The 19863-nt window shown below is 37.9% G+C and overlaps 1 protein-coding gene and 1 long non-coding RNA gene across 7 annotated transcripts in view; one reads left to right on the top strand and one right to left on the bottom strand.

The window, feature by feature from the left end:
- The window catches only part of ARFIP1 (ADP ribosylation factor interacting protein 1), an 81281-nt gene extending 68826 nt beyond the window's left edge, over positions 1-12455 (bottom strand). For 2 of the 6 annotated variants that reach the window (XM_045552129.1, XM_045552130.1), the window contains exon 1: positions 12275-12455. The gene's annotated coding sequence lies outside the window, so the exon portion shown is untranslated. The other 4 variants (XM_045552123.1, XM_045552125.1, XM_045552124.1 and 1 more) reach the window with 2 other exon arrangements.
- Positions 12456-12620: 165 nt separating this feature from the next.
- Positions 12621-17452, top strand: LOC123638495. The gene is made up of 2 exons (XR_006735377.1): positions 12621-12887; positions 17147-17452. It is a non-coding gene; the product is annotated as an uncharacterized LOC123638495 (long non-coding RNA).
- Positions 17453-19863: the final 2411 nt, after the last annotated feature.

The following is a 19863-nucleotide window of genomic DNA, read 5'->3' as shown; positions in this document are numbered from 1 at the left end:
TGTATTATCATTATCATTCAGCTCTAGGGAAGACCAAATACTCAAGGCAGATAAAGAAACACGAAACCAAAGTTCTGAGAACTGCAGATATAGGTACTAAATCTATGTATTCATATTCTTTAGGTGCTCTGATCTACTTCATTTACTTTTTAAAGGTTTGCTTGTTTATAACTTTGATAACTAAAATACATGGGAGTGATAAGATTTAAAACATTAATAACTTGTAATTTGTGCTGTTTAAGATACAGATTTTCTGATCTTTACATGAATTTGGTTATTTTTAAAAGTTGTCCTGAAAACAGAATGATAAACTACTACTACAGAACTACCACTAATGTTCAGACCTCACAGGCCAGTTATACTGGAGGCCAAAAATGTCTTAAGTCATCTCTAGGGTTCTGCTTCTATTAATATAAATCAGCCAAAGGTATTCATTAACTAATGAGTATAAGAATCAAAGACCTACAAAGTGAATTACTAATTAGCATTTATTAAAATGCACAATAATATAACATGAAGCTTATAATTCAGCCAATTGTTTGTGGCTGTTTTGATTTTATTATAACAATCGCATTTTGGTTTCTAAAAACTGAGTAGACAATCTATACAGAGGGAAACCATTTAAGAACTTTTCCCAGATTTAATGAGGGAGAATTTTATACTCTACAATTCTGAAGTGCATTTAGGGTCTTCTTAGAACCCAGGAAAGAGAGGGTAGGAGGTTTGCCAGGATTCCTAAGATAAGAGGAAACAAAAGACTCCATGAATACCAGAAAAAATAAAAAATGCCTTCACAACAACACTGAGTTTAAAGACTTAGAAATCTAATACTAAAGGATCTATTGGAGGATTCTTTCCAAAGGTACTTCAGCAAAAGAGTTTGAGAAGTACTATAAATAATAATGTATGGAATCAAGGAGTTCTGACTGGTGAGTCAAGAACAATACTAAAGAGGTAAATACAGAACACTAAGAGCAAAAAGGGGGAAACTTGGGCTTGTTTTGATCTGATCTTTCTTAGTTTTAGACTGTTAAATCATTGCTATTCCAGAGACTGGATTAAAGAAAGTGGTTCTATTTCTTTCATTTTTGATGGAACCCAACAGAATATGCCCATCTTGTCTCGTTTATGGATAAATGGTAAGAGATGATATGACTTGTATTTTTATTTTACCAAAATACGTTTATTTTGCAAGTGATTTTTAATTCTTTAGACACAATTTCCCCACATTTTTACATTACCACATCTTTTTTCTATACTTTTTAAACATTAGATACAGAATTTGTTAGAAGTTAAAAGGAAAAAATACATTCTTTCTGCTAAATAACATCATATTATATTTAACTTAAAGAGTATTAAACTTTTGAATATTAAGAATTGAAGCTACTGGGGGTCACATTTATTTGTAGGTCCCAAAACAGCCCTGAGGTCTGAATAGGAAAGTATCTTTTATAAGCTGTAACAAAACTCATAATTCAAAATAAAACATTCTGAAATGTACACAATTACATCTATATTCAACACCTTTACAATATCCAGAAACCTACTGGATTTTTAGAGATGACAATGAAAATAGGTTTACATTCAGAAACAGTGCTTATATCAAGATAACAACTTGAAACTTGGCAAAGATGTGTTTTTATTTCATAATTCAACATTAATTTTCAAGTTGAACTGTTTATAATAAAAAATTGAGTTAAAATGTATCATGACTCCATTAAATAACTACATGTTTAAAGCTGAAAATAATATCCAAAATATAAATCTTTCTGTTTTAGTCAAAACAATTTTGTTTCCTATGATAGTTTTACTAACATAGAAAAAATAATCCTTTTCCCTATGGTCTAATGCAAATGTCATTGAACTGAAATGGCTTACCACACAAGATGTTCAAAGCATATCAAATTTTTTTCGTAAACAGAATAACCAAATAAATAGAAATAAGTTAAAACACAATCATTTACATAATGCTTCTGTCTTTATATCAACAGCTATCTGGCATCTATAAAAGCTATTTTGCTAGATACCTACAAGTCCTTTTAGATACTGATAAATTAAGTTCAGGTTGCTCATTAAGATAAACACATCAGTCTAGAAAATTCAAAAGTGGAAAACCTTGACAAAATGTCATTAATTATACGTAGTAATGAGAAACAATTTAAAAGTCAATCTAACAGATATCCAACTATGCCTATCCCCATCACCATAATCAACTCTTAACCAAGAAACAAAATTAACTGTTTGGAGAAGTCTTCTTAATTTCCCCATTCAGACTGCGTTACAGAGAAATTAATAAGTAATAAGACCCTCAAAACTAAATTACCCTCTGAAAAGAAAACTAGCTGTAAATAAACTCTAAATTATTCAGTGTACTATGGCCTCATTCATCATAGATGGCTAGCTGAGTTCCAAACCATAAGCAGTGAAGCCAACCAAGAAGCAAGAGAGGTGGTCATCTGTTTTTAGTGTTTGTTGTCATTGATTTCATTCCAAAATCAAACAGAGTACCTGTTATTTGGTATTATTTGAACTGCTTTTCTCCTCTAGCAATGGATAATTGGAGAGTTACTTTAATTCTGTTACTAAACTCCCAAAACCATATAAAATAAATCCCTCAATATTCATGGGTAAGTTTTTCAATGGAAAAAGAAACTCATAGCAAATAATCTAAGAATATAGCTTAACGTAGATACAGATGATTACATATAGAACTATTTCTAGATATCTGTATAAACACAAGTTACTGTACACACATATATTTCCTTGCTGTATCTGCTAAGCGAGCCTAGAAGCAATGATTTACCAATAGCAATGAACACACATGGTGCCCAGTTATTGGTTTTTAATGCCATTCTCCATAAAAGGAATCAATGCTCCTTGGAGAAATGGATGATTCTAGACCTGGCCCAGGTAACATACAAGATGACCCTGGAGTACCTCAGCAGTGCCAAAAAGTTAAAAAAGTGCTCAAAAACAAACAAACAAAATAACAACAAAAAATCTCACAGTGATGGGAGTGTATCAAAGGAATATAGGAATCAACTAAAAAAGCTTCCAATGGCCAAAGCTGGAACAATTTGAGCAAAAAAATAAAGTACTACTGCATTATAACCCAAAGTATAAAATAAATATTCATGAGTCAATACAGATATAAACAAATGAATTAATTAACAAATGGGAGAGAAGAGACAAATATCCCTTACAGAAGATTTCTAAAAGATTAATGTAGTTACTCTACCCTTAAGGAGGTGGAACATAATTCCCCACTCCCTAATTTTGTGTTTCACATAGAGACTTTATTCTAAAAGGTACAACATGCAAAGGGAGGGAGAAAAAGAGTAACTTTACAGTGGACAAACCCGACAAATACTCCCTCTAGGCAGGTGATAAAGGTTACTATCACCAGTGCTAAGTCATATTAACAGTATGCACTCTTGATATGATGTGATGGGAGTGGCACTTTACCCCTGTGGTGTTCCTCCCCAAAACACATTACCCAGTCTAATCATGATGAAAACATCAGACAAGTCCCAATTGAGGGACAGTCTCCAAAATACTTGACCAGTAATCTTCAAAACTATCAACTTGTCATCAAAAACAAGGAAATATGAGCAACTGTCAAAACCAACAAGACACATGACCATGAAATGTAACATGGTTAATAATAATGTGGCAATATTAGTCCATTAATTGTGACAAATGTATCATACTAATGTAATATGTTAATAGGGGAAACTGGGTTTGAGGAATACAGGAAGCTCTATACTACCTTCACAATAATTCTGTAAATCTAAAACCATCAAAAATAAGAGTTTATTATAAAATAATCTATGAATATTGTGCTATATTTTAATGACTATTAATAATTTATTTCCATGCATTTGAAAAAAACAGCTGGCAATTTAACTATAGGTTGAGTACCCCTTAACTGAAATGCTTGGAACCAGAAATAGCTCACATTTCAGATTTTTTTGGATTTTAGAATATTTGCATATACATAATGGAATATCTTGGGGAAGGGACCCAAGTCTAAATATGAAATTCATTAATGAATGAATATATACACCTTTATACACATGGCCTGAAAGTAATTTATATAATATTTTAGATAAATAATTTATATAATATTTTAAATAATTTTTTGCATGAAACAAAGTTTATGTACATTGAACCATCTGAAAACAAAGGTGTCACTACCTCAACCACTCACATGGACAATCTGCAGTTGTTTGGCATCACCATCATTCCTGACTATGAATTTACATGCTAGCAATAAATGATCATTTTCTTACACACATGTGCCATTTTATTATCCTTTGTGAGTGTGCTTGTGTGGGGGAATCTGAGCGTGTGCAAAAAAAATATAATGCAGCTGAAAGAGGCTGGTAGGGTATTTTTTCTTTTATGGATGCTGTATAAAACTGTGTGTTGTGCACTTGAGTTTTGACTTCAACCCACTACAGGAGGTCAGGTGTGGAATTTTCCACTCACAGTGTCATGTCCAGCTCAAAAAGTTTCAGATTTTGGAGCATTTCAAATTGCAGATTTTTGGATTAGGGATGCTCAACCTGTACTACTATTTTAACTACTATTTTGATAAAAATTCATACTTAAAATCTTTTATTACAAAACTCCATGAACTGAGATCCATAATACCATCAACTTGGAAATTCAATGGGTCAATATTTAGGTGTCAGGCACTGAACTAGGTATTAGGGATTCAATAATGAGCTAAAAATGAAAACAAGATGTGGTCCTACTTTCATAGAGTTTGTAGGCTATTGAAGAGAAAGACAATCTTATAATCACACAAATAAATGTAAACTGCAACTGGGGGAAGTGTATGATACTACTACCTTAATCTAGAAGGTTAATGTATTCCTTAAGGATGCAAAACTTCAGCTGAGGTGTGAAGGATGACTACAAGCTAACAAGTGAAGTGAAATAAAAGTAAAGAAAAGAATGGTCCAGACAGAAAAACATGTGCAAAAAGCCCAGTAAAAATGGCAGGAGCAAGGCAAGGACTCAAAAAGGGCCACCATGAGGCCAGGCACAGTGGCTCACGCCTGTAATCCTAGCACTCTGGGAGGCCGAGGCGGGCGGATCGTTTGAGCTCAGGAGTTCGACACCAGCCTAAGCAAGAGCGAGACTCCGTCTCTACTAAAAATAGAAAGAAATTATATGGACAGCTAACATATATATATAGAAAAATTAGCCAGGCATGGTAGCACATGCCTGTAGTCCCAGCTACTCGGGAGGCTGAGGCAGAAGGATCGCTTGAGCCCAGGAGTTTGAGGTTGCTGTGAGCTAGGCTGATGCCATGGCACTCTAGCCCAGGCACCAGAGTGAGACTCTGTCTCAAAAAAAAAAAAAGAAAGGGCCAGCAGGGCTGAAGTGGAGAGTTATGTATAACACGGTACAAGATGAGGCTGGAAAGCTAAGCATTGTTAAGGAGTTTTATTTTTATCCTAGAAGCAATGGGAAGCCATAAAGGATTGGAGGAGGAGGAGGGTGACAATCAGATTTGTGTTTCAAAATAAATCACTGTGCCTTCGGGATGGATAATGGATCAGAGAGGGGCCAAAACAGAAGTGGGTAGACAAGAATGAAGAACATTTTAGAAGTTTCAGGCAAGATGATGGTAATGAACTAAAATGGTAGAAGTGGAAATAGGAAGAAATAGAAAAATCTAAGAGACCTTTAGAAAGTGAGATTAACAAAAGTTGTTGACACATTGGATGTATCAGGGAGAGGGAGTTAAAGATCACTCCTAGTTTTCTGGATTTTACAATGAAAAGATAATGGTCTCATTCACTGAAAAAAGGAAAAAAGAATGGACCAATATTAGGGGGTTTTGAGGGGAGGGAAGGGGAAATCAGTTTAGCTTTAGACAGACTGGATTTGACATACTATTAAGATATTCAAGAGAGGGTGTCAACACGACAGCAGGCTATACAGATCTAGAGCTCAAAAGGGACAGAAAACACTCATGCCCTCAATAAGGCTGACATCTTTATCCTAGAAAAGCAGCTAACTATAATCCTTGAATATCCAAGAAAAACATTAGACTTAGACTTTTACCATCTGGATTTAGTTAAAACAAAAAAAAAAAAATGAGAGAGAACACGGCAATAATATTTCATCAGCTAAAACAAAAACTGTTAGGCACCACAGGGAACATAGAGATTTTTTAACTCTTGGTATAATATAGTAATTATGTCACCAATCATATGGCATTTTAAAGTTTGGCAGGGCTGGCCACAGTTGAAAATGTCCTAAATCTTCATTGTCTAATAAAGTAGCCACTAGCCACATGTGGCTACTGAGCACGGAAAGTGGCTGGTACGAACAAGGAACTGAATTTTTTATTGTATTTGATTTTAACTAACTTAAATAGCCACATGTGGCTAGTGGCTATGGTATTAGAGTAGGTTTAGAGCTTCCTCATATATTTCACCCAGACTTACTTTTCAAATTGGGAGGGGATATGGAGGATGGAGGAATTAAAGGAGTAGAAGAAACTTCTGTTCCATCTGTGTATAATATTATTTAAATTTTTATTTCAAGAATATGTACTTTAATAATTTAAAATATTTTTAATTTTAAAAGTAATTAATATGCAGTATAAAATAACTGGGAAATACAGAAAGAAAAAAATAAAAATCACCTGTAAGCATATCTTTAAGAAATAATCTATAATTAACATTTAGCCATACAGGAAGAGAATCTACATTTTTTAACCCTTCTGTTAGAAGTACCTGTAATACTAATGACCCAAGTTACTCTTTTCTACCTCACCTGCACCCCAAACACTTTGGGAATCTTATTAGACAGGTATCATCTCTAGAACTCTACCTCAAAACTGCCAAAGATAAACACTTATTAGTCCACTTGCCTCTCTCTCTTACCACCACCACCACCACCATCCCCTACTACCAACATCAGATGCTTTAACTGACACCCAGTCTCTACTCCCAATGTCATGGAATTATTTAGTCACTATAGTGAAAAGAGTACAAGCTTTGGAGTCAACTTTGGTTGTGAGTCCTGTGGTTCTCTTTTTATTACTTGGGTAATCTGGGACTAATAATTTCTGTTGGTTTCTGTACCTGTTTCTCCATTTGTTAACAAAAAATAAGACAACCTAATACACAGATAGTATCTATAAAGCATAATGCCTAACCAGAGTAGCAGTCAATAAATCATAACTATTATGAGGTTCTATGTGCCTGGCACTGCCCTAGATGCTGAAAGTAGCACTCTGAGACAACAGAGATAGGGTTCTGGTCATCCTGGAGATTACAGGCCACTGGCTTCACCTCCAGGGACTCTTTCACTGGGGTTTGAATTCCTGATCCATCCCTTTTTAAGAGTCTGCCTTGTTCAAAGCATATTACCTTCATTTCTAACATGGTAATATTATCTACCTATTTGACATGACTGGAGTAAAAATGAGAATATATGTGAAAATGCTTTGTAAATTATTATGTGCTACACAAACAGAAGGCATTAAACAAAGAGTAACATATTCCTTTTCTCTAGGACAAAGCTCTAGGGCAAAGCTTCCCAGTGAGCCAAGAATGGATTACAGATGTGCTTCAGGGAACCAGGGAGGGCCTGACTATAGTATGCCACACAATTATAATCATTTTTTATATGTGCCACAATGCAGAAAAGTTTGGAAACTTTGCTCTAGAACACTATCTCATACTAGCAGAAATTGGAGTTGGCCAACTAATTCCCTCCTTTGGATGATTTAGGGCTCACCACCATCTCTGTTAACTCTTAAGATCCCACTCCAAAGGCAATGTGTCACTGTTCCCCAAAGGACCAAAGAGGATCAAGCCTGAACATCAAAGAGCTGCTAGTTCAATGCAATCATAGATATACAATAATAAAACAAAATAATAACTCTTAGGTGAGAACATGGCAAAGATACTGCCTTATTTTTATAAAGGATTTGAGCAATTGCCAGTTTTACAACTTATCTTTGGATCCCAAAATATTTTAAAAATCCTTTTTGGTGGCAAATCTTTGTCTTTCAAGAGAGGATCTGATTTTTTCCAAATACCCAAATTTATTCAGATTCTGGTGACTAAGGTGAAGTGACAAAGCCAAGCAAGAACTTCTCACTTTCCTATGTCTCAGTCTGAATTGGCAGTAGTAGTAGAAGTAGATTTCAAAGCAGACTGTCTACTCTGAAGAAGAGTATTCACTTAAATAATTATGTTTGCTAGAGAAAAAAAAGTACTTCATGAGATCTTATATTCCTTTTTCAGGAATCAACTGCTAACAGGGCTAAGCAACACCTGCCTATGCCCATCCTAAGACAAAGGTTTAGAAGAAATGGAGGAGAATGGAATGCGAGATGGGAGGAAGAAAGGAAAGGGAACAAAGGAAAGAGAAAAAGAAAACATTTATTTTTGTCTCGTAAATAGCTGACAATCTGCAAGAGCTATTCAGTGGCTTCCATGACTGCCTAAAGCCAGTAGACCAAGGATAACAAGTTTATTTTCAGACTCTCTTGTTTTTTGTTTTTAGAGACAGGGTCTCCCTCTGTTGCTCAGATTGGAGTGCACTGGCCTGATCATAGCTCACTGCAGTCTCAAACTCGTGGGCTAAAGGGATCCTTCTGCTTCAGCCTCCTGAGTAGCTGGGACTACAGGTGCATGCCACCACACCCAGCTAATTTTATTTTATTTTCGTAGAGACAGGGTCTTGCTATGTTGCCCAGGCTGTTCTTAAACTCCTGGGTACAACCAATCTTCTTACCTCGGCCTCCCAAAGTGCTGGGATTATTTGGGTAAGGCACCATACCTGGCCCCATTTTGTTTTATAGTCTTTTTCACACATCCCAGAAGTAATGCTGCTATATATCTGACTTTTAAACTGTCATGGTCCCTAAGTCATCACCTTCCATATTATGTGGAACAATTTATTTCTCAGTCTGTACAAATACTGTTACTTTTCCATCTACAGCCATATTATCTTTAAGTTTCCTATTGAATTTATTCTTTCCTCCATCCCAAATTCATCATTTAAAATTATTTATACTTTCAGACTCTTATAATGCCAAATTTATTACTTATAACTTTCATTTTCACATTGTTCACTCCTCACATATCATAATGCACACCCACATACACGCACTCCAAAGACTCACATCCATCACCATGAGAAAACCCTATCCAGTACCACTCCATAGGCCTTCTCCAAATTCACTTCTTTTTGTCATACTTTTCAGGATGATATTCAATCAGGTGTTCATCCATTGAAGATTAATAAAGGAAAAAGACCATTTCTTAATGACTGATAGACTGATTTTTTCCAGCCTGGGCAACATAGTGAGACTCTGTCTCTAAAAACGTTATTTTAACAATTAGCCAGGTGCAGTGGCATGTGCCTGTAATCCCAGCTACCCTAGAGGCTGAGGCAAGAGGATCACTAGAGCCCAGGAGTTCATGACCAGCCTGAAAGATTTTTCTTTTTGAGACTTCATGTCAAAAAAAAAAAGAAAGAAGAAAGAAAGAAAAGAAAGAAAGAAAATCAGCCACTGAGATATCCCCAACTTATTCCAAAAAGAATATAATGATATAACGGAAGTATGGTAGAAACCGTCTATTAGTAATCTGGAGTCAGACAACCTAGGTTCAAATCCTGGCTCCACACCAGTGTAATTCTCAGCAGATTACTTTAGCTTCAGTTAGTCCTTTAGTTTCACTTTCCTCATCTCTAAAAATGGGGATTTTAGCCACCTTATGAGGTGGCTGGCAGCAATAGATAGTAATGTAAAGCATTTAGCATGGTGCCTGATGCAAAGTAAGCAAACAAACTTTAATACAAATGTTGTTATGGTGTTAGATATAATACATCTTTTGAATATGCCATTACCTTAGAAGGAAACTAACTTAGCCAAACCTACTCTTTATGTTGACTGCTCCCCCATGTGAGAATGCTAGACAGAGGAAAAATTATTTCATCGTATAAGCAAAAGAAACTGATTACTCTAGACAGACTATGGTGAGCTGTGTAGGTCTCTTCAAGTTACCATTCACTTAAAAAAAAGGTCAAACCTTTAGAACTTCAACCCTCAATCAACAAACACTTCACAACCAAATGAGTAAGTTCAAACATGCACTCTAAAACCTACATTAAGCTTGGAAGGATACAAATTTATTCACAGGAGGAATAATCATTAAAATGCCTAATACGGAATGGAGTGAAAGGGGATGTCAAGATAAGCAGCAACATACCAAAGGCTCATGCACCATGCCACTGAAATATCTTGTTTGCTCATCCTAGCAAAGCCAAAACCAAAGGCAGATATACCTCAAGTGAAAAATAAGAAAATGAAAGCAAAGAATGACCAGAATTTAAATGTTTTACTCCAAACTGTACCTAGTAGATTGATGATATTTAGTATGTATTAGATAATGATAAGCACAGCAGTTTATAAATCCACTTAATCTCCAGGGCATTGGCCACAGACAGCCATCCTTAAAAAGAAACCTCAAAACCACAAATCAGGAACTGAAGTAGGCAGTCTCACTTCCTTCTCTAAGTCTAGGAAGGAGTTCACAAACATTGAAGTTTTAAAGTAGAGATTTCAATATCAAGCTAGAATCCTGCATTCTACTTTCCTTAGTCCCAAAACAAGCCATTTACAGCTCCACAAAAAAACTGTTTACAGTAACTTAAGCAAGACATTGTCTAGGCAGTGGTTTAAATCCATCTGGAGGTTGTATATCTCCTTTGAGAATTTGATAAAAAGAATGTACATTTTTCCCAGGGGGGAAAAATGCACTCAAACAAAATTTTGAATATAATTTCAGGTGTGGGGATGAGGATGACCCCTGAAAGTTGCTGACCCTTAGACTGGGGACCCGAAGTCATAACCCAAAACTAAGAGAAATCATAATCCAAGGAAAACTAATTTATCAATGTGAAGAGGAACCAAGGTAAGTGAGACAGGAATTTTAATCCAAAAAATAAAATAAGATTAGAAATATTTTCTTTTTTCTGAGATGAATGTTAGACTTGGTTGGGAGAGGGCGCTGGTCACACTGCGCACACACACACACACAAAAACCCACACACACACACACACACAGCACAAACGGAAGGAAAGTAGAATTAAAACAGTAGTTAAATATAGTCATCTGTGGTGGATCTGAGAGACAAGCAATGAAATGGTCAATTCCTGCAGCCTTACAGAGGGTCGACTTAACCACTTCTGGTGCACATTTCTATGCCATTGAAGTTAATTAAATGGCAAACATGAGCACATCCTCGAAGGTGAAAGCACGAAAGCACAAGTTTATGAAAAGTCCTGTAAATCTTCCATTTTTTCCCTTATCAAATAAGGACCGAGTTAGAAAAATTATATAATCTAAAAGAAACGAAGTGGGGAGAGGCTGAAATCCTGAAAGAGTGGCTAAAGGATTTGCAGGAAGTGTAAAGTACAAACATTTTAAGAACAAAGAGCTCAAAAGGAAGATAAAAACAAAACAAATAATAAAGTAAAAGGGAAAAACGTCTAGCATCTAAGAACTGTTTTAAAAAAAAACTCTTTCCTTTTCCTAGACACGTAAACAGTAGTAACTTGGCAAAAGACAACAGCACAAGTCCCTTTCCAAAACTCCAGCATTCCCTGGACGTCCTCATAAGCACAGTCAGGCTTGGGACATTTCCTAGGCAAGGCTCCTCCCTGCACCACTGCCAGATGAACCTCTCCGAGGGACTATCACTATCTCCCTTCCTCTCACTGCGGCAGAGAGGAAGTGGGGGACGCAGGGAGAGGAGGAGAAAAAAAAAGGCTGGACCCCAAACGTGAAGGTGGCCCACTCCGACACTTTGTCAAAAAAGGTCTGGATCGTGCAAGCACTCCCGACAGGGTGCCGCCCTCGAAGTGCCGGTCCGACCCCTTCAACCGACTGTTTCGGGGGCACACTCAGAGGGACAGGAGGAATGAAGAGTGAAAAACCAAAAGGATACTTGGGTAGATAGGGCACAGACTAAGAATAGAAGTTCCCTGTGAAGTCCAGAACTGCGAACCCGGAGGCAACGTGTCCGCCCCGCCAACCACCTCAAGCCATCTTTCCCCCGCCTCTTCCCCGGCGGGCCAGCTCCGCCCTCACCTGTCTGCGGGGGAACCCGGCAGCTCTCAAGTCGAGGATTATCCCTGCCGCTGCTCCCTATAAACCGCCTCAACCCGGTCAAGAAGTGAGCGGAAACGCGACCCGGATCTTTTCCTTCTTCCCCTCCCCCCACGCACCTCGGATCCTCGGGGGCGGAGAGCAACTGCAGCTGTCACAGCCTCACACTGACCAACCGCCGAGGATACTTGGACCGGAGGGCTCTCAACCCAGCCTCCAGAACCAGCACCAAGAGGAGCGAAGCCGGAAGTGAGAAGACCGGAAGTAACGTTGTCCTTGGCCCTGGACGGCCTCTCTCTCCCTCAATCTGGCCTGGCCCAGCCACGTCTCGATGGTCCCAGCGCACCTCCCACGAGGCTCCCTCCGCCCCTCTCCAGGAGGCTGGCCCCGCCCCTCCCGCTGCTGCCCTAGCAACCACATCCGGGGCTCTGGCCGTGTTGTTGCCCGGGTAATGTTACCGCCGCGGCCAAATAGGAGAGGGGTGTGTGCGCGGTCCTAGGGCACCAGCCGGAGCTGAGAGCTTGCGGAGGGCGCACAGGCCTCATCTTGAGCGGTCGGAGGTCTTCCGGAGCCCTCTGCGTTCCTTTTCATTCACACACCCCGGCCTCAGGGGTTAGGCGTCCCGGCAACAGCCTATGAGCCGGTGCCGGGAGTGTGGAGGTGGACGTAGCTCACTGGCACGTTGCCAGAGAAGAGCCAAAGCTTCTTTCCCAGCCACCGGAGAGCACGAAGGTTATTCCAGCCTCGGGGAGTGGGCTGGAGGGTGGTGGAGGGAACGCGGGGATAAGGGAGCGGACCGGATGCGGGCGTCTCACCCTCGCTTCCCGGTGCCTGGAAAGCCCTCTCCCATCAGAAGGCCTGGACCCCATGCCTGGCACCCGTGAGCTCTTTTTACTTGCTCTGTCTTTGTGATCACTTTCTGCTCTGCTCGCCCGCTGGCAGTGGATCCCAGTACTTTTCTTTCCTGCTCCTCTTTCTTTTTCCAGACGACCTAGCTCTGCTTTCTTTGCTCGCCCCATTGCTCCTTAAATAGATCACTGTCCTGTCTACAGAAACCGCTGAACAATTCCTTCTCTCAGAGCCCTTCTTAGTTTCCTAAATTGAGGCCCCAACCTGCCCTTCTGTACTTTCCCCATCTCCAGTACTGAATGGAGGGAAAGTGTGGCTCGGCAGCGGTGCTACACACACCTGAAGCTCATTTACAGACAGCGCCTACAGATGGTCCATCCGCACGCATCTTCCTTCGAACTGCTGTACTGCTTTTCCTTTGACAGCCTTGGATGCTCATTTTTACTCCCATTTCGAAACTCGAGGGTAACTGTGCACGTGGTGGAATTTACCCCTTTTTAGACCGTGCTTCTCAACCTGCCTTTACTTGTCACATTAACTGAGAAGATATTTTTAATGACTAAGTGCCCAAAGGCAGAACTCCACAAATTTCCAGGGAGTTTCAGTATAGTGAATTATCCCTGACAGGTATCTACCCCAGATCCGTGAATAGTAAATACCTGTGTTACCATAAATGTTTCAAACGTAAATAACAGTATTGTTTGAGATCTCCAGGATACTACCATTTATGAAAAGAGTGCTGAAATCCAAAACATAAATATGTGTATAACAAGCCCTTTCTTTTCTTAAATGAATCTGCGTTTAAAAAAGAAAAAGAACAACTATACATGGCATCCCACTCAAACTGTAACTTCAGTTCTATAGCTTACAGTGGATTTTTCTTTTCAAAGCCATCCTGTTGGTTTGGAGCCAATTAGCTTTCTCAATTATGAGAAAAGAATCCTAGCCTAGAATAATTACTGCTCTTAATGTGTGGGAACAAAGTATTAATAGTTACAAAACTTGTAGCCAAGTACAAGTGTTATTCCCAAGGTTTCAGAAGGATGACTTGGAAGAAATGCATGGTATTGCCCTGCGGTGCTTGTGTGATGTGGACAATAAGTACTTAGCTGGCTCTTGCCTTATGGTTCCTGCTGGCTATCTCTTGAATTTGGGAGTGCTGAGCTTCACTATTAGACTCAGAGGTATATTTTTTATTTTAGGAAGGTGAGCACTTGCTTTAGTTTACCTTTAGCTGGATAGTTTCCTTGGCAGCTGCTGATGGTTTTGATAGAGATTCTGATGGACTAGGAACTGCTTGGAACTAATGCTAAATTTTGCTTGGTAAAGATGCTATTAGTCATGTTAGATACTCTTGAGTGAGATTTTGGTACTGTGCATGATTAATCTTCATCCCTAGTAGGGCTATACAAAGCGTTAATTTTTCCATGATTTCTACTGCCCCAAGGGAAATTAGAATGCAGTCTGGGACTAAGAAAACACTGGAAACTACTTAAGCTGATGATGGAAAATAGTGAAATTCTATATATCCTTTGGGATAAAGGAAGCAGCAGCCAGGTGTTCTTTGGACATGGGGCACATTTTTGGTACTAACAAAGACCCTATTTTAAACCTAGCCCTGCTTAGATGGAGACTTGAGTGTTTTTTTTTCTTTTTCTTTTCTTTTCCTTTCTTCTTTTTTTCATTCCCTTCTCTCTCCTTCCTTTCTTCTCTTCTTCCAGTCTCCTCCCCTCCCTCTCCTCCTTCTTTTGCCCTAGAACTTGAGGAATTCTGCCTTCTCATTTTATATTTGGGAAGAATAGATTACTACTTTTCTCTGAATTGGCATTTATGTTTGGAGAGGTAAGAAAAAGGGGAATAGCTTCCTGCCATATATACTTATGACATGGAGATAATCGATTCATTTATCTTTGCACTGCTATTGGCTGTTTATTCAGCTTTTGAAAAATCAGGTACTATTTAGTCACTGAGTTTGTGAGGAACTCTAATAGCCTGTCTTTTATTTAGTGACCAGGAAAGAAAGGAGGCAATAGGTTAAAGGATATTGTTTTTATTCCTTTCTGAATGAATTAATTGTGCAAACAACCATATATCTCTGATTTAGATGTTGAATAACTATATACTGCTTATCAATGTTATTTTTTCAAGAGAAAGAAGAAGGTGCTACCTTCAGATCTTTTCTATGGGAATTCTGGTAATGTCTCAAAAAATTTCATTGCTCTTTATCAGTAGTTCTCTTCTCATAGAGAGAGATTTAGGTTGCTGATCACACAGTGTAATCCTTGGGAAACAAAGCCTTCATTAGAGGATACTGAAGAATGGAACATTTTAAGAAATCCCCAGATAGGTAGGTGTACAGTGTGAGTTACTAGGACTTCCTACATTTAAAAAAAAAATTATTGTAGGTACATATGCAACTTCATTCAGTTACGTAGAGACTATACTTGTATTCTTGTTGAACTTAGTGATATTAAGGCTCTGAGTATCAGTTCTTTCTAAAAGCAGCAAAGTTTTCTTATGCATTTACTGTGATAACTGGGGAAAGTTTCTCATGTGATACTGTTGCTCTTCCAGTCAAAAACCTTGAATGGCATTTCTGGCGTAATTCCTTATCCTGGCATTCAGAGCTTACCAAGGTCTAACCTGTCTTTCATTCCAGTGTGTACAGGGTATAGTCAACTAAATGAGCACTCTCTCTTTTTATATCGAGAGGAAATGTGCTCATTTAGCCAACTAATAGATAAAGATATAGATAACAATATTGATATGAAGCTTTAGTTACATAGAACTGTTTAATATGCTTCAAACTACCCTGTAATTTCCCTTCTCCCTGCTTTACTTTCTATTCTTACTAGTGGAAATGTTTTTCTATGTCTCTTTACCTGTCATGTACCTATCTATCCTTTATGGTTGAGTTCAGATGCTACTTCTATCATGAACCCATTCTTTATCCTCTCTGTGAGAATTCATTTTTCCCTCCTCTTTGATCCCACAGCCCTTAATTTCAGCCCCGATTTTAGTCTGCTTTATACTACTGTCTCTGCATAGCTATTTCCCCTGATAAATAAGATCCTTTTTGGAAAACTGAACTTTGGACTCATTTGATTCTCTCATAGCACCAGAAATTGACTATATCTGCCTGGGTTATAGAAATATGTTGTGCGTGGCACACCAGGAAAGTTCCAGAATACCAGCAACTACTGCTACTTGGGGTAATGGTATAGGCAGGATTAAGTGGACATAGTTGCTATCTATTTGTGGAAGACAATGAGTGAGTGCTTGCTTAAGTTTGGAAAGTGGTTGAGTCTCTGCTGAGGACTGTGAACTACTGATAAAAGGAGAGTAACTTACTATCCCTAGAAATCCTGAATGGGAAGAATGCCAGCTTTATGTTCCCTCATGCTGATTTTTAAAAAAATAATCTAGTGCCAAAGTAGAACATTATAGTTGTACAAATGTTTTTAACTATAAAGAGAAAAAAATTGTTTATTCATAATCCAGTTACCTAGAGGGGACATTCAACATTTTGGTCAATGTCTTTTTTCTTTATATCTATATCTATATCTATATATATATATATATTTCTTCATTTACTTAACAAACTGTTATTGCGAACCTACTGTTTGCTGGCAGTGGGCTCCGTAGGAATAGCCATTAGCTTCTGCTCTCATGTAATTTTTAGTATATGTTGTATTTGTTGAAATACAGTTCTGTATTTTGCTTTTTCCACTTAATGTACATGGAATTTTTCTTATATCAGTAAATATTCTCCTTCAGTGGCTAAATAGTATTTCAGCATATAAATATTCCTTAATTTGTTTAATTAACCCTTTTGTTACACATTTAGGTGATTTCCAGTTTTGTCTATAATTATATAATAACAATGTGAGGAATATTCTTGTGTGGTAGGCAGAATTCTGAGATGACTTCCAATGACCCTCACCTCGTATGATTCCCTCCCCTCTGAACATGATGGAATATTACTCCCATGATTATGCTATGTTACTTGCAAGGGGATTTTGCAGATGTAATTAAGGTTACTAATCAGTTAACTTTGAGTTAGTTAAAAAGGAGATAATCTGGCTGGACCTAACCTAATCACATGAGCCCTTTATGAGCAGAGTTTTTTCCTCTGGTGACAGAAGTCAAAGAGATTCAGAGTGTAAAAGAGATTCTACAGGAGGAAAGGTCTCCATTGCTGAAATGAAGAGGGCTACAGCAAATAAACTAGGGACCTCAGTCCTACAACAGCAAGGAACTGGATTCTGCAAACAGCCTGATAGAGCTTGGAAGCAAATTCTTCCCCAGAGCCTTCAGATAAGCCCACATCCTCTGACTGACATCTTGGTTTCTGCCTTGTGAGACCCTAAACAGAGGACCCAGTTGAGCCCACCTGGACTTCTGATCTACATAACTGTGAGATAATAAGTGGGTGTTGTTTTAAGCCACTCAATGTATGGTAATTTGTTACATAGCAATAGAAAACTAATCACATTTGTAAGAAATTATTTTTATATCTGTAAGTATTCTTATGGGATAAAATATTTGATATGGACTTGTTAGATAAGAAGTTATCCACATTTTTAAGGTTTTTGTATCATATTGCTAATTTGTCCTCCATAAGCTTTGTACCAGTTTATGTGCCTTCTAACAACCTATGTTACTATACCCTGTCAAACACTAGATTCTGCCATTCTGATAGGCAAAAACAAAACACAGAAAGGTAGCTCTTTTTTAAAAAGATTTATATTTCTCTTGTTAATAGTGGGATTAACCATTGTTTTCTTTATTTGGAGTTTATTGTCTTTTTTGGTGAATTGCCTATTTTTATTTTTTCATTAGCTTTACTGTTGACATAGAGAAAATATTCCCTAATGTGTAGTTCAGCATTTCTCTGCTGTAATATTTTCAAGAGGGAGAATGATTAATGAGCTTAATTGAGAGGATGACTACTTCTGAGAAATATTAGCTGCTGCCATTACTCCCTGTTAAAAAAATCCCACATATTATACTGTGGGAGATGAGAGAATGTCAGCTTCATTGATCAGGCAGTATTAGTGCCTTATTTTTTCTAGGGAAAAAGTCTAGCTTTTCTGGTTTGGCATTAGAAATGTGATTGTTTTGGAAATAAAGATATATTGTATCTTACTGTGGAAAATTGTAGTGTTGACTGGTGTTTTTGAAGGAAATATATACTGTTAACTCAGAGGAAAAAAACTAATATCTTCCTAAATAAAGCTGTCATTATTTTCAATTTTATCAGGGATGGCTGGGCATGGTGGCTTATGCCTGTAATCCCAGCCCCTTGGGAGGCTAAGGCAGGAGGATCGTTTGAGGTCAAGAGTTCGAGACTGTCTCTACAAAAAAATTTAAAAATTAGCCAGGCATGGTGTTGCATGCCTTTAGTCCCAGCTACTTGGGAGGCTGAGGTAGGAAGATTGCTTGAGCCCAGCAGTTCAAGGTTACATTGAGCTATGATGGCACCACTGCACTCCAGCCTGGGCGAGAGCCTAAGCAATAGAGCAAGATCTGTCTAAAAAAAAAAAAAAAAAAAAAAAAGATAATGAGTAATCTCTGATTATATTATATTGCTTTAACTGGGATGAGATAAGGGGAAATTCAAGTTACTTTTTCTGTAGTCCTTATTATTTGAGATGATAGATTTTATTTCTGACAAATGAAATAAGGCAGAAGGGAGAGAGGGAGGAAGAAAGAAGTTGAGAGATTGCCTTTTTTCTCTTAGAGAGAGTAGTTTTGGTTGGTTTTGTCTTTTCTTGAAAAACTGGTTCTTGCTATCTTGATTTCTGAAAGTTAGTATCTTCTTAATAAGAGCAATATTTTTTAAGTTTTATTTTGAAATTATAGATTTCAGTAAATTGCAAAAATAACGTACACGGAGAGCCCATATACAAGTAAGATTTTTTTTTTCAGTTGAATAGTCAAATCTTATTACTTAGAAACATTAGCCCCCTCTAACAGTTGGGTCAGGTTGCTGTTATGTTCACAGAATTCATAATGGCCTATTCTTCCATGGAGACCTGACATTGCTTTTTGTTTGTTTGTTTCTCTAAATAAGATTTGGATAGGCATTGGAAATGCTGGCTTGGCTTGGTGCTGGGAGCATAGAATGTGTAACTGGTAACAGGAGGCCCCACCAGTGTGATTGAAAAATACTGTAAATATAGTGAAAAGAATGTAGACTTGACATTAAAAAGCCTAGATTCAGAACTTCATTTAACCACATTATAACTGTGTAACCAATGAAATCCAGTTTTACCTTCCTCCTTAGGTTTTTGGACTAGAGATAGTAAAGCCATTTGGAAACTAAAGGCCTGAGCTGCTGCTATTATTATTATTATTTTCTCTTTTGCAATAACAATTTTTAAAAAAAAACTTCCTTTACTGGTTGTAATTCCTGTGATAAAAATTACTACTTTGAGCTGTACAACAAAAGCAGAAGAATTTTGACAAAAAGTTTTGTCAAAAAAATCTTGTGCAAAAATGGCATGTGTCATCTGGGAAACCTGGAAGTGCATCAAGAGGAATGGAGTGCCTGCACTCCGACACAGTCCGACACAGTAGTAACACCAGCCATCGAATGAGCTTATTGTTGTCCTGACTGAAGTAGACCCAAAGCTGATAGATTCTGGTAAGGGAAGTGCTGACTGGGAAAGTAGAAGTTAGCCCAGATGGGGCGGTGTGATTGTTCTCATGGCTTAAGAAACCTACTCTTAAAGTCTCAGGACCTACTTTCATTATATATGTATAGGTGGGATTCCTCTTCTATTTGCAAGTAGGATTTTATAAAAATTTTTGAATTGTAGATTCACACACCCAAAGGACATAAGAAAGACAATAA

The sequence above is a fragment of the Lemur catta genome, chromosome 5 (assembly GCF_020740605.2).
Source record: "Lemur catta isolate mLemCat1 chromosome 5, mLemCat1.pri, whole genome shotgun sequence".
Taxonomy (NCBI): domain Eukaryota; kingdom Metazoa; phylum Chordata; class Mammalia; order Primates; family Lemuridae; genus Lemur; species Lemur catta.
The sequence above is the reverse complement of the archived record's forward strand: the minus strand, read 5'-3'. Positions and strand labels throughout refer to the sequence as shown.